Source organism: Colobus angolensis, unplaced genomic scaffold (assembly GCF_000951035.1).
Source record: "Colobus angolensis palliatus isolate OR3802 unplaced genomic scaffold, Cang.pa_1.0 Scaffold167, whole genome shotgun sequence".
NCBI lineage: Eukaryota > Metazoa > Chordata > Mammalia > Primates > Cercopithecidae > Colobus > Colobus angolensis.
Window position 1 is genome coordinate 1,755,908 of NW_012114788.1, and position 15,830 is coordinate 1,771,737.

The 15,830-nt window shown below is 41.9% G+C and overlaps 1 protein-coding gene across 1 annotated transcript in view; it reads right to left on the reverse strand.

The window, feature by feature from the left end:
- The window catches only part of MYO1D (myosin ID), a 301,837-nt gene that overhangs the window by 149,104 nt on the left and 136,903 nt on the right, over window positions 1-15,830 (reverse strand). The window lies entirely within an intron of this gene.

Genomic DNA, 15,830 nt, shown 5'->3' on the forward strand with positions numbered 1-15,830 from the left:
AGTTGTGGTGGCTCATGCCTGTAATCCCAGCACGTTGGGTGAATCACCTGAGGCCGGGTGTTCAAGGCCAAACTGGCCAACGTGGCTGTTTCTATTAAAAATACAAAAATTAGCTGGGCATAGTAGCGCATGCCTATAGTCCCAGCCATTCTGGAGGCTGAGGCACGAGAATTGCTTGAATCCGGGAGGCAGAGGTTGCACTGAGCTGAGATTACGCCACTGTACTCTAGCCTGGGTGACAGAGCAGACTGTCTCAAAAAAAGTTAATAAAAACAATAAAGAAGTCTGACTACCTTGAGGCCACCATGTTGTGAGGAAGCCGAGCATCTCCAAAAGGCCTCATAAAGCTCTCCAGTCAGCAGTCTCAGTCTCCGAGTCCTCCCCACTGAGGTGTCCGTCACCTCGGTGGACATGCCTTCAAATGATTCCAGCCCCAGCCCTTAAGTCACCCCTAGCCTTTGAGTCTTCCCAGTTGAGGTCTCAGATACTGCAGAGCAGAGAGAAGCCACCTGCTTTGCCCTTTTTTTTTTTTGAGACGGAGTTTCGCTGTTGTCTGTTGTTGGCCCGGGCTGGAGTGCAGTGGCGTGATCTTGGCTCACTGCAACCTCTGCCTCCCGGGTTCCAGCAATCCTTCTGCCTCAGCCTCCTGAGCAGCTGAGATTATAGGTCCCTGCCACCAGGCCCAGCTAATTTTTATATTTCTAGTAGAGATGGGGTTTCACCATGTTGGCCAGGCTGGTCTCGATCTCCTGACCTGGTGATCCACCTGCTTCGGCCTCCCAAAGTGCTGGGATTAAAGGCGTGAGCCACTGCTCCCAGCCCGCCTATTCTGAATCACTGACCTAGGAACATATGACCATAACAGAGAGAAACCTTAATTTTGTAAATGCATCATGGAAAGAATGCATAATTTGGGATAACTAAGAATTAATTCCTTCACAGTCACTTTCAAAATTTTTTTGTTATTATTTTAACACATCAAATAAACAGTAAAAATACCACATTTATAAATATTTTCCCACTTCATGAAACAGAATAAAATTCTCTTCCTTTCTCAGGGATTCAGAGTTGTTATGGTGAATGTTAATTAGTAAGTATGCTTTAAAACAGATGCATCTTCAGGGCTACTAGGCTCTCTGTGACTGTACGCCTGGATCACATGATCCAAACATCATACCAGTATGTGTGAGCCACATGCTGTTTTAATGGTAAAACAAAACCTATTTCTACAAAACATGAGCCTTGAGCAGTAATGAAAAACTGTCTTGAAACCAGTATAATCAACTTTATTCCCAAGTGCCTGTTGTGAGCCTAGTACTATTGATCAACATTATTCAGGTCAAGGAAAATAATTGTAATCAACTGATTAAAAGGGCTAAGTTTATATCATTGATTGACAAAGGCTTTCAACCCTTGATTTTAACAGCTTGATGAAAGCCACTCAGCAAAACTCTTCAATAAGTTTCCAACACCAATTCACCTCACTGCACTGAATAAATAAAACATCTCCACATTCAGCTTCAACTTCTTCCACATCCACATCCCAGTCAGCATTCCACATCCTGACTGGGATCAAGGGCACCATCAAGAAGAACACTTACAACCCACATAATGTTCTCTTCACAGTGGATTTTGTACTTAACAAAATTAAATACAAATTCCTCTAGAGAGTGACACACAGGAAGTTGGGCCTCCCAAAGCCTCCTCCATTAATTAATTAATTAACTCTTTTTTTTTGAGATGGAGTCTTGCTCTGTCACCCAGGCTGGAGTGCAATGGCATGATCTCGGCTCACCGCAACCTCCACCTCCTGGGTTTAAGTGATTCTCCTGCCTCAGCCTCCCGAGTAGCTGGGATTACAGGCGACTGCCACCACACCTGCCTAATTTTTGTGTTTTTAGTAGAGACAAGGTTTCACCATGTTGGCCAGGCTGGTCTCGAACTCCTGACTTCAAGTGGTTCACCTGCCTCGGCCTCCCAAAGTGCTGGGATTACAGGCGTGAGTCACAGTGCCTCGCAACTCCATTAATTTAAACGCTTGGTTAATTTTCCCTTTTGTTGCAAGAACCTTGTTTGTAGCAAGCAAATTTGGCTTTTTCACATTTACATTAAACATCAAATTCCTTACTGGAAAGGTGTTTAAACCTACTAGGTTCATGGGTATCAGCCAAATGGGCAACTGTCTTCTTTTTGTTAAAATCTAAGACAGGCCAGGTATTGCCTGAATATCTGGCAGTTTGAGTTCCTGGGCTCATCTTGTAACCTGGAGTTCAGTAGTTTCACGAAAAATTCAATTTTAATTCCAAACAGACTGCTCTGAGGACATAGCTCAAGAAATCACTTCAACAAGTTTTTAATACCAAGCCATCTAGTGGAACTGAACTAAATCTCTGAGTCTTCCTATTCTTTCCGTTTTCATATACTGCAACCATCAGTATGCCTGCCTGTAAGAGACTGACTTCCTTTTAATTACTGCTTCAGATTTATTGTTTTGGGCTTGGGAAGGAGATAATCAGATTCATCACAAGGGTACATAAAGCAAGACAAACGGCCCAAGAAGGTGCTCCTTTGGAAAGAATACACAAAGTTTAGCACACAAACTCTGTCCCATCTATTCTGACTCTGTCTCATCTATTTGGGAGGTATAAACATCCTCCCATTTTCCTTCTGATTATGGTTCATTTGGGCCAATGGCTCTCAACCATGGCTGTGTATGAGAATCACAGGGAAGACCGTGATACATTTGGTCTGGTTTGTGCTGGGCATCTGCAGTTTGTAAAAGCTCTCCAAGTGATTCAAATCACACATAACCACTGATTTAGGTAAAAGTACTAAATAATTGGGTCCTAGATAGTCAAATTATTATTTTACAAAGCTAATTGTTTTACTAATTGAATCAAGCTCTATATTACCTATTTTAAATTTATTTTTTTCCTCTCTCTTAAAATACCAACTTAATTAAGTTGCTTTCCTTATTAGTCTTTAATTGAATTATTTTGCCTTACAAATTAATGACCCTCTTGAAGTAAAATAAAAAAAGATTATTCACTCATCATTTTAGGCTTATTTTCCTTATCCTATACTGAGTCAGTGTACACTAACAACTATTTTAGATATGATGACTGATTTTTTATTGTATCCTGGTCATTTTGGATATTGTGTAATGAGACTCTGGATCTTACTTAAATCTTCTCTTTTAGTAGGCTTCCACTAAAAGTGGGCCAGGAGCAGAAGAGGTGGACAAATGTTTTACTGCTGGATGGGAGTGGAAGTCCAGGCCCCTCAACATGGCTTCCACTGACACAGCTCTTGTGGGGAGTAGGACAAACGCCTCATAGCCTCCAAGAGGAGGTAGAAACCTAGGCATGTCCCTCTGCTTCCACTGACATACTGAGAGGGGTTGGGTACCTCATTACCCCTAGGCTGGTTCTCCACTGAGCCTCCTTGACACCACTCCAACAGGGAAGGGTCAGGAGAGGGGTACCTCTTTACTGCTAGGTGAGGGTGGAGGGCTAGGCTTCTCACTAGGCCTTTGCTGATGAGAGCTGGAGGTACCCATATTTTCCCCTTGGTGCTTTTCTGGAGAAGGGTGCTTATTGTCAAAAATGATTCTGTTTTGCTAGGCTACCCCTTTCCTGTACTTTTGGCAAGAGAGAGCAGGCTCTTCTCTGTGCCTGCTGGTGTTTCTGGATGGTGGGCTTCTCCAGCAGCCAGTCTGGGATAGAAAGGAGGCAAAAAGAAAAGCCAGGGAATCCCTACCTGCCAAGTTCCTCCGGAGTCCTGAGGTCCCTAGCTGGTCCACTTTCCTCTCTCCAGCATTCAGAATCTCCTTAAATTTGTTTTATGAGATAATGTCTAGGGTTTTTAGCTGTATTTAGTGAGACAGGTAGGGAGAAATGCATCTCTTCCATTTTGTTCAGAACTGGAAGGCCCAATTTCTCATTTTAGACAATGCCCCAAACAAATCAGAAATGTAGTTTCATCTTAGAGGGTTTCTGATGTAGGGGAGGAGCCAGGAAGCAAACATCACAGGCTGGACAATGGGAACCACAGTTGGAGAGAAGAGACTGCAAGTTTCCCTCTTTAAAATGCTGATAATTCTCAGACGTGCATGTCACACTTAGACCTTTCTCTGGAGCTTCAGATGGGCATTTCTGCCTGTCTAGGGAAAGCACAAACAGGAGTCTCCTGGAGAGCCCAGGGGGACCATATATTTGACCTGGACAAAATGACACTTATCACCTTACCCTTACTACTCTTTTTACTCAGGGCCGTATCTCAATGAAGTGCCACCAGCCATACCACCTCCCAAGCCCAAAAGAGAATGCTTCAATTTCCCCAACTCATCCATTCTCACCTGGGAGGCAGCACAGGCTCTGGAGCCACACTGCCTGGGCTCCAATTTTGGCACTACCTTCTACTGACTTTATGTCTTCAGATAAGCCCTATCAATGCTCCGTGCCTCAGTTTCTTCACCTTCAAGTGGGGTTTCATCCTCACAGGGAAGATGAAAAAATTATCTAAAGTAATACAGGTAGAAAATTAAACTAGTGCCTGGTTCATAGAAAATATTCCAAAAAATGTTAACCTTAATTAAGAATAACTCAGAAACTGCTTACATCTTGTCTCTTCTCTCCATTTCTGGTGTCACTTTATCTGTTGAGATTATTCCAAGAACCACTGAAATGGTATTTATTTCACCAGCCTCTTGTCACTTCGGTATATATTTGTAACGCCGTCAGAATTAGCTTCCTAAGAACACAAACCTCATCACGCCACTTAAAAGTGGTTGCTCTGCATTGTTAATAGCAGTGGAGCACACACTCCTTTTAAGAATCTGAAAAAAGCTACGAGAGCCCAGTGCAAACATGCACAAGTATTTGCATATACACGTTGAGTATACCTTGTCCAAAGTGCTTAGAACCAGAAATGTTTTAGAATTTACATTTTATTCAGATTTTGGAATAGGTGCATATATATAATGAGATATCTTGGGGATGGAACCCAAGTCTAAACATGACATTCATTTATGTTTCCTATAAATCTTATATACATAACCTGAAGGTAATTTTATTTTTCCCTCGGGGACATCGAATAAGCTGTGCTGTGTGCCTGCGTTTTCACTGCAACCTGTCACATGCGGTCAGATGTGGAATTTTCCGCTTGTGGTGTCATACAGGTGCTCCAAAAGTTTTGGAATTTGGAGCGTTTTGGATTTTGGATTAGGGATGCTCAACCTATTCATATGAGGCTCCTCAAACGTTTCCTTGTCCTGAAAAGCCATTTCTGCCATCTTCTGCACCCTCATAGAACTTCATGCTCACCTCTGCTTTTGCATTTAACAAGCTGCACTGTGATTATTTTTGTTTGTATTTGCCTCTCCCACTAAACGACAAGCAGAAGCTGCATCTTCTTGTCTTTATTTCCCTACTACCTACCAGGCAGGTGGTAGATGATAGAATTTATTGAATGTGTGAAAGCCAGAGTGAAAGCTATGGATGGATTCAAAAGGTTCTACTTGCTTAGGAGACTGATGGTTCCCGTGTGTTCCTTATCAAAGCCAACCCTTAATCACAGCCTTAAAAGCTTTATTCTTACTGGTTATCTTGCAGGTACTTTCCCCTTTCTCTCCTCATACCCCTCCCCACACTCTTGTCTATGGCTTCCAAATCCATGTCTCTGCTCAAGAACTGAGTATCTGTGACCTCTCATATGTATAAACCCTAATTCCCAGCGTGATGGTATTTGGAGGTGGGGCCTATGGGAGGTAATAAGGTTATGAGGGTGGAGCCCTCATGCCGGGATCAGTGTCTCTATAAGAAAAGACAGGCCAGAACCTGCTTCCTCCTTTCTTCCCCATGTGAGGATACAAGGAGAAGGCAGGCAATCCTCTGTGGACTGAAAGGAAAGCCCTCACCAGAGCTCAAACGTGCTGGCACCCTGATCTTGGACTTCCAGCCAGACTGGGAAAATAAATTCCTGTTGTTGAAGCCACTCGGTCTGTGGTTTCTTGTTACAGCACCCCATGCTAAGACAGTCTCCATCCTAGATTGCTCTTTGACTGTGTGTTGGGCCTTGCCTCAAATGAAGCCCATTTGAGACTGAACTTTCTCACACTCTGCTACCACATCCCTGCTTCTTTTCCTGTATTTCCTATCTTGGTGACTTACCAGCACCACGGCCTGTTGTTCTAGCACATAAACAGGTCTTGAACCCATCTCCCCCTCTTTATGGTCCTTGCTTGAGTTCAGGTCCTTGTAATTTCTAAAGCAGCATCTTAAACTGCTTTTCCTGCTTTTCACCAGTCTTGACCTCTCCAGCTCAACCATCAACACTCATTTATTGAACACCTACTGTATGGCAGGCAGTGTTCTGGGAACAAGAGAGCCCCCGACCATTCTCCCATGGAGTCTATGTTCTAATGGGGGTGTGGGGGAGCCAGACTGTAAAGAACTCTAATAATGTGACAGGTGGTGATGTGCCCTATGAAGAAGAATAAAGTATGTAAAGGCATACAGAGGGATAAGATGGAGTTAAGGGTATCATTCTGAACAAGTCTTTTAAAGTTATATTTGGGCAGAGGCCTGAATGAAGTGAGGAAGCCATTCAGTTATCTGGAAGAACACTCCAGGGGAATGAAAACTGAGAGCAAAGATTAGACAGTGAGGGCACTGAAAGCTGACTTCATCCGACTCTGATTTCTACAGGCACGGGATTGCCAGTTTGCAAGGGGGCAAAGAGCAGTTTCTAATTATGGAGCATTTGACTATGTGATAAGAACGATGCTGAGGACTTCCCTCGCATTATTTTATACACTTCATTTTGGGCCTCAACATTCAACTGAGATGGGTGCTACTGTTAAAATGGGGCATGAATTCAACAACCACCCATCTGCTTCCCAATATCCTAACACCTGTGTTGCCAGACCCCACTGGGGTGTGATTTTTCTTTTGTCCTTTACCATTTATAGTGTAATGATCTTTAAATGCAATATAAGATATTTTTACAACTCAACAAGCTTTGTGAAAGGCTATTAGAGGGGATGGTAAGGGCGGATATCAGAGGTGGCTCCCAAGAAGCAGAATGGCTGCTCCCTCAATAGGAGCCAAAGTAGTAGTTCAGCTAACTCAGGAGAGAGGACCCTGAGCCTGTCAATTTTACTTGCTCCCAGTAGATATACCTCTAACCATGGCACACTGTAAAGAGGTCTATGCTTAGATATGATTACAATAAAATGAAACCCTTGTAATGTTTATTATATTAAAAAATTCAGATTCCCCCTGTAGTGCAAAACTTCATCATAACAATTCTGTGTAAAGAAAGTTTGTTCTGGACCTTGGTCAATAACAAAGAAACAAACTCATTTATTTAATGGCTACAGTCCAGGACCAGTACAGGTCACCTCCCGGCGGTGTGTGTGTGGTGGTGGCGGGGGTGGGGGGTTGTTACCAAGTGAGACAATATATGCAGATGTCCACTATGAGGAATGAAAATCATCAAATATAAGGTGATTTCTTTATCTTATACTCCTCTTGTTTAAGGAAAATCTTTTGATGAGACTGTCCTCAAACATTAAACCATGATCAGTGACTTAAAGACAATTTAATTTTTGACACAGATACGAGATCATGAGGCTTTCTAGAAAACACACACTCTCTCCAACTCTGTCTTAGTCCATTTAGGTGGCTATGACAAAATGTCATAAACTGGTGGCTTATAAACCACAGCGATTGACTCCTCACAGTTCTGGAAGCTAGAAGTCCGAGATGAGGGTGCTGGTGGCCCTCGCCTAGGTTGCAGACTGCCAACTTCTCGTAGTCTCCTCACATGGCAAGAGGGCAAGGGTCTCTCTGGGGCCTCTTGTATAAGGTTGATAATCCCGTGATGAGGGTAGAAACCTCCCAAAGGTCTCATCTCCAAATTCCATCACCTTGGGGGTTAGGATTTTGACACAGGAATTTTTGGGGAACACATTCAGACCTTAGCACTCTGTGTCTCTCTGTCTCTCTCTTACACACATATACATAAGTGATAAAAAAAAAAAAAAACTCTAATGGCAGAATTGAATTTGGGGGCAAGTCCAACTTTTAACAGATGTTTCCAAGAAGTAGCCAAAACAACAAAAGTGAAAAAATGTGGGGGACAGAATAGTTAGATAAGTGGTTCTCATCTCTGGCTGCATAGTGCAGTCACCTAGGGAGCTTTATTTTATTTTTTCTTTAATTTTTTTTTTTTTTGTAGAGGCAGGGTCTTGCTATGTTGCCCAGGCTGGTATTGAACTCCTGGGCTCAAGTGGTCCTCCCACTTTGGCTTCCCACAGTGCTGGGATTATAGGTGTTAACCATTGCTCCTGGCTGGCCTGGAGAGCTTTAACACATGCTGATGCCTAGGTCTACCAGCAGAGATTTGATTTCATTGATCTGGAGTATGACCTGGGTATCAGAAATTTTAAGAACTTGCCAGGTCATTCTAATGTGCAGCTAAAGTTGAGAACCCCTAAGTCAGACTATCAACATACTAACACTTTTTATTTGGCTTTAAAAGTAAAAACTAAATAAAATAAAAATCAGACCTTCTAAATAGCAGGTTAACAGTAAAACCACTATATTTTTTTCTGGCCTTCTTGAGACTGTAGTACCTTTTCTTCTTTGAGGAGGCAGGATTGCAATTGAGAGAAACAAACAGTATAAATAAAAGTATAACGTGACAGCTCTCTTCAAAGGTGCTGTTTTTTTCCCCCTTAAAAGAAATGAAGACATTTTCTTTTTCTTGTTTTGCTTTTATATATACACATATGTGTGTATATACATATATATATATTTTTTTTTTTTCTTTTTTCTTTTTCTTTGAGACGAGTCTTGCTCTTGTTGCCCAGGCTGGAGTGCAATGGTGTGATCTTGGCTCACTGCAACCCCCGCCTCCCGGGTTCAAGCGATTCTCTCGCCTCAGCCTCTTGAGTAGCTGGGATTACAGGCACGTGCCACTACGTCCAGCTAATTTTTGTATTTTTAGTAGAGATGGGGTTTCACCATGTTGGCCAGGCTGGTCTTGAACTCCTAGACTCAAGTGATCTGCCTGCCTCGGCCTCCCAAAATGTTGGGATTACAGGCGTGAGCCACCATGCCCAGCCTTTTTTTGTATCCTAATGACATACGTTCGGAGCTCTTGATATGCAGACCAGGGCCAATACACACACTCTCCTCTTGATTATTCAGTTTCCTGCGGGCCTACAAGTCACTAATCCTCAAAAGGTTAAGACGAACTATTTTAGAAAACTATTATTAATGTAAGAAAGACTTACATAGATAAATAAAGAAAATGAGAGAGAGAAAGAGAGCAACTTTGGCAATTAAGTTAGGTAGAAAGATACCTACTTTTGTGGCTACCTCTGGCTTTGAGATTAGAAGAACCTGCACTGAAACACTGCACTAGTGGTCAACTTCTCTGAGAATTTATTTCTTCACCTATAAAATGAGACTTCCTGCCCAGGATTCTTACAGTCATCGAGATACAGTCTGGTTAAATCATTTAAGAAACACCTGGCATGATACATGCGATGAATGTTAGTTCTGTTATTTCTTTCCTCTTAAAACAGGACTTTTTTTTTTTTTTTTAAATAGGGTCTTGCTCTATCGCCCAGGCTGGAGTGCAATGGTGTGATCTTGGCTCCCTGCAACCTCCGCCTCCTGGGCTCAAGCAATTATCCTTCCTCAGCCTCCTGAGTAGCTGGGACTACTGGCTAATTTTTGTATTTTTTATAGAGATGGGGTTTCACTATGCTGCCCAGGCTGGTCTTGAACTCCTGAGTTCAGGTGATCTGCCTGCCTCAGCTTCCCAAAGTGCTGGGGTTACAGGTGTGAGCCACTGCTCTGGGCCCCAAATAGGATTTTAGTTTCATGTGTCATCTGTCAAAGGGAGGGGCAGGTAGCAGATGGCTGCTGGAACTGGCCTAGGTCAAACACACTTGGGATTAAGGGCTAGGTCACAAACACAAAGGGTGAAGCCCAGCTCCATTTCTGGTGAGCTTTGTGACCTGGGCAGATTGCTTCACCTTTCTGAGCACCAGTTTTCTCTTGAGAGCAAGGTATTACTGTGCTGTGCATCTACGGGGCTGCCACAGTGAGCAACCTAGGCACTGTGCCGATGGACTGCTGGCTTCCCTGCCTCTCCCACGGGTCCACAAGGCTTGTAGGCAGAGGCTACGTGATGTATGCTTGCACCGCCAGTGCCTGCCAAATGCACAGCACATGGGAGGTGTTCCAAAATGTTTACTGAATAAAAGAGAGCTCTGATAAAGACAGCTGTCTAAAGAAAGCCTATTATTGCCTCAGCTTAGCGACATCTAATTCTGCAAATGTAGAGATTTAAAAAATATATACATCTCCGTGTATGGCTTTGTTTTAAAACCATCTTGCTTCTAGCAATCTGACCTCTGGATAAATTAAGGCGGTACCATACTAATTTGCTTACATTTTAGTTTTTAAAAGGCATTGTGTTTCTTTAACAAGATAGCTTTTTAAAGGAGTCATAAATTGGTCCTAGTGGTTGGTGCTTTCAGACATTGCTTTGAGACATCTTTTACATATGAAATTGAATTTCCAAGTACAGTACTGATGAAAATGGACTCTACTTTGTGCCCAAAAGCAGTGACTTTTGGTATTATAAATTGGTTTGCTTATTAGTCAGATTTTTGCACATGTAAGGAAAAACACATTAAAAAAAAACAGTTTGCTTAGTAGTGTTTGGCATAAGCAGCTGTCTCTAACCAGCGTAACAAAAGGCATTTGCTTCTGAGCACATGTCAGGAAAACCATCAATCGGGGAGCTCTGAAATTCTGACTTCTTTCTCTCTTATTAACAAAAAAAAAAAAAAGAGGGAGGATGTGGCTTAGTCGTCACATTTCTTATAAGTATTTTAAAACCACGCGGCTCACTCAAATCCAATAATAAAGTCATTGAGTGCTAAAAAGAAATTATAAGAGGCAGGGGAAAGATTGTTTCATTGCCAAAGCCATCGGAATAAAAAAAAAATTTCTTGAAAAATTAAACTGAAACTTTGACATCTGTATTTTTCTAAATTTCTCTGTAATACAGACATCACTTTCTTTCTAAGAAGAGAGGTTTCCAAATACCTAATTTTGCTAAGTGACTCTCTTTGTTATAACACGCGGAACTACCAACATTGTGCAAGATGTTCAAAATAATACAGCTCCCAGGACTGCTGAGAATTAATTAGGAAGGTAAATGTATTACCTAAATAAATTAATAAAGCTGAGTGCCACTCAGGGTCTGACATTAAGGGATTATATACTTTCCATTAAAGAGAACTAATAAATATAGTTTAAAGGACGGAGGGAGGGCCGAGGGAGTGAGCAGGCTAGCGCACACCAGCACAGGCGGTGCCAGACGTCAGCTGACTGCCTCCATTGAGGTTACCATGGAAACCCCTTCCTTTGGGACACTGCCATGAGGGTAGGGTGCTTTAGAAATGGTGATGGGGCGCAGACCGGCGGGTGGATGGATTTCAGCAGGGTTCACCCAGTACACATTACAAGGACAATCCATCTTCCAAACGAAATGATATCTTTCCAGCAAGTCATGTCAAATAGAGCAATAAAGCATGAAGTCTGGCATAATTACAGTCCATTTACCTTTACAAAACAGTCACATCAGTTCAAATAATTGTCTCTTTTCTCTCCCCTGCCTGCTTCATATTCTCCACAGAACTAAAGGAGGTATTTGTGTAATTAATTGGCTGCTTCCTTAGCCATCAAGCCCATACTGATAAAAAGGGACTATATCAAAACAACATTAATGGACAGATTCAAACATTCTTCAGACCAAACACTCAGGCAAAACTAACATGACTCAACAACAAAAGAAGGGTAAGAAGAATTCTAGCTGAGGTAAGGCTATATGTTTCGGTTTATGTGATCTCACTAAAAACTAGCGAACAGATGTTTTGTTTACGCAAATTAAACTCAATCTTGGCAACCTGCTCCATGGATGCTGGTTTGGGAGGACTAATGTCCACATGAACTCTAGTGGCCGAAGGGCATTTATTCAAGCAACATGCTTCAGCCACGGGGAGCAATCTTTCCCACCAATTTATACTGATCTCTAGCATGATTTTCAAAGAGACTGTGATCAAAGCTTTGGACACAACATTGCTAATTATATAGGCTATTTCTTGCTTCTGTTTTCCATATCAAGCCTCAGCAACCACAAGTTCCCCAGCTTCAAAAAACATTCAAATCCTAATGCTACTGTCCCTGTAAAAATTTTAACCTTCTTAACAATTTTGGAACTAATGCTTTAATTCAATATTACATACAAATATAGTATAGTGAGTCAAAGGGGATGACGCTAATTTGACAATAATGCAGATTCCAGTTGGCTGAAACCTTAAAATTAGTGTGCAATATTTATACATAGAAAGGGGTCACCTGTAACTTAATGTTTCATGTTGTTTACAATTATATGACCATGCCATTTGTGGGAACAGTGTTTGCTGAAAAGAGACTCAAAAACCTGTCACGATTTCCTGTTTTGATCTTTCCTGTGTGAGTGACTAGAACCATCATTAAATGGTAAATTGATTGAATAATTCTTGCTAATGGAAGAGGGGAAAAAAGTGCCAAATTCATCTTTTAATTATGTTTGCTTAGGCTTACATAAAGATCAAGCTTTGTTTCCTGAAAACAAACCAACTAATGACAAAGAGTGGAGAGATGGTTCTCATAAAGATTCACTGATAATCCAGTGTGTACTAAGTTATGTATTTTAGGATAAGAGAAAAATACACGATATAACTACATACCTATTAGAATGGCTAAAATAAAAAAAGACACTATCAAATACTGGTGAGGATGGGAAGTGACAGAAACTCTCATTCATTCCTGGTGGAAATGGAAAGTGATACAGCCACTTTGGAAAATATTGGCAGTTTTTATAAAGCTAAATTTAGTCTTATTACAGGATTGAGCAATAGCACTCCTATTTACTCAATAGATTTAAAAACTTGTGTCCATACAAAAAACATGCTTGCAAATGTTTATAGTAGCTTTATTCATAGTTGCCAAAAAGTGGAAGCAATCAAGATGTTCTTCAATAGGTGAATGGAGAAACAAATTATGACACCTCCATATAATGAACTATTTCTTGACTAAAAAAAAAATGTGCCAACAAGCCATGGAAAGACATGGTGGAACCTTAAAGGCCTACTGCTAAGTGAAAGAAGCCAATCTGAAAAGGCTCCAGTCTGTATGATTCTAATTATACGACATTCTAGAAAAGGTACAACTGTAGAGACAGTAAAATGATTAGTGGTTCCCGTGGGTTCAGGGGAAAGAGGGAAAGGAATGAACAGGTTACGCACACAGGATCCTTAGAGCAGTGAAACTGTTCTGTGTGATACTGTAATGGTGGATACATGACACTATACATTTGCCAAAACCTACAGAACTCAACAGCATCAAGAGTGAACCTTAATGTGGGCAACTTAAAAAAAATTAGGAGGTTGAGGGATTTCAGGAAGGAATGCAAAATGTGACAAGACAATCTACCTATATTAAAAGGTATGGGCTAGACACAGTGACTCATGCCTGTAATTCCAGCACTTTGGGAAGCCAAGGCAGGTGGAACATGAGGTCCAGAGTTTAAGACCAGCCTGGCCAAGATGGTGAAACCCGTCTCTACTGAAAATACACAAAAATTAGCCGGGCATGGTGGCGGGCGCTTGTAATCCCAGCTACTCGGGAGACTGAGGCAGAGAATTGCTTGAATCCAGGAGGTGGAGGTTGCAGGGAGCCAAAATTGCACCACTACACTCCAGCCTGGGTGACAGAGCGAGATTTCATTTCAAGAAAAAAAAAGGTATGAAACAATCTCACTGAAGAGGGTGGGAGGAAAAGGTGCTGACCCAGGTAACTTTGGAAATGAGTGGAGTGTGTAAGACTAAAGGGAAAAGGAAGTGCACGTAGCACTGTACTCTATTTGATAAAGTTGTGCCTCACAGGGTACAGGTTAACAATTCTGATACTGCCATGCATGGATACTGGAAATGAACAATTAGGTAAATGGACAGTAGATGGTGCAAGCCAGGTTTCTCACTTTTGGACAGGGAATTTAAAGATAAGCAATGGGGGAAAGCTAGAATGATTAATGTGGTCATGGACTAGAGTGAGAGACATTAGTATAAACTCATGTTTAACTTCATATAAAGATGATCACATATAAAAATACTTATAAAGATGTGTATATACACAGATTATACACATATATTTCTGTGCTATGCCAGCTGAGAGGACCTGAAAGAAATGAATCCCCAGTAGCAACAAGCACATCTAGTACTCAGATCTGTTTCTTTCTTTTTCTTTTTTCTTTTGTAGAAACGGTATCTCACTATTTTGCCCAGGCTGGTCTCAAACTCCTGGGCTCAAGCAATCTTCCCATCTTGGCCTCCCAAAGTGCTAGGATTACAGACATCCAGCCTAGTAATGGTCTAACACTGGATTAGGTGATCATTGCACAGCTGCATAAATTACTAAAAATAACTATACCTTACAATGGGAAAATTTTATGGTATGTAAACACATTAATTTGCTAGGGATGATATGACAAAGTATCACAGACTAGGTGGCTAAAACAACAGAAATTTATTTCCTTGAAGTTATGGAGGCTGGAAGTCTAAAATTAAGATTAAGATGTTGATAGAGTTGTTCTTTTTTTTTTGTTTTCTTGAAATGGAGTCTTGCTCTGTTGCCCAGGCTGGAGTGCAGTGGTGCGATCTTGGCTCACTGCAAGCTCCGCCTCCCGGGTTCACGCCATTCTCCTCCCTCAGTCTCCCAAGTAGCTGGGGCTACAGGTGCCCGCCACCACGCCCGGCTAATTTTTTTGTATTTTTAGTAGAGACGGGGTTTCACCGTGTTAGGCAGGATGGTCTTGATCTCCTGACCTCATGATCTGCCTGCCTGGGCCTCCCAAAGTGCTGGGCTTACAGGCGTGAGCCACCGCGCCCAGCCGGTAGAGTTGTTCTTCTGACGGCTTCTCTCCTAGCCTTGTAGATGGCTGTCTTCTCTCTGTCTTTACATGGCCTTCCCTCTGTACCTATGTTCTAATCTCCTTTGAGGCAGACACCAGTCATACTGGATTAGGGCCCACTCTTATGATCCCACTTTAACTTAATTACCACTTTAAAGACTCTATCTCCAAATACAGTCACATTCTCAGGTACTGGGGGTTTGGACTCTGATATACAAATTTTGGGGGAACACAATTCAGTCTGTAACAGTGAATTATACCTCAAGAAAGCGGTTTAAAAAAGTCAATATGATGGAAAAAAAAGGGTACGGGTATGTGTGAGTGGAGGTGCAGTGTGGACTAAAACAGACCAGAGATGTAACTACCAAGTGCCATATGATGGAATAATTTTACTTCTAGATATGCAAATGTGAACCTACATAGAATTCTGTTATTAAAAAAACAGGTTTAAAAGGCAGTCTTTGGCCAGGTGTGGTGTGGCTCATGCTTGTAATTCCAGCACTTGGGGATTTGAGGCTGAGGCAGGAGGATTGGCTGAGGCCAGGAATTCCAGACCAACTTGGGCAATGTAAGACCCCGTCTCTACAAAAAAATTTTCGAAGTTTAGCCAAGAGTAGTGGTGTGCATCTGCAGTTCTAGCCACTTGGAAGACTGAGGAGACAGTCTTGATCCCAGGTGTTTAAGGCTGCAGTGAGTTATCCCAGGTGTTTAAGGCTGCAGTGAGTTATGATTGCACAACTGCACTCCAGCCTGGGCAGTAGAGTGAGAACCTGTCTCTCAAAAAAAAA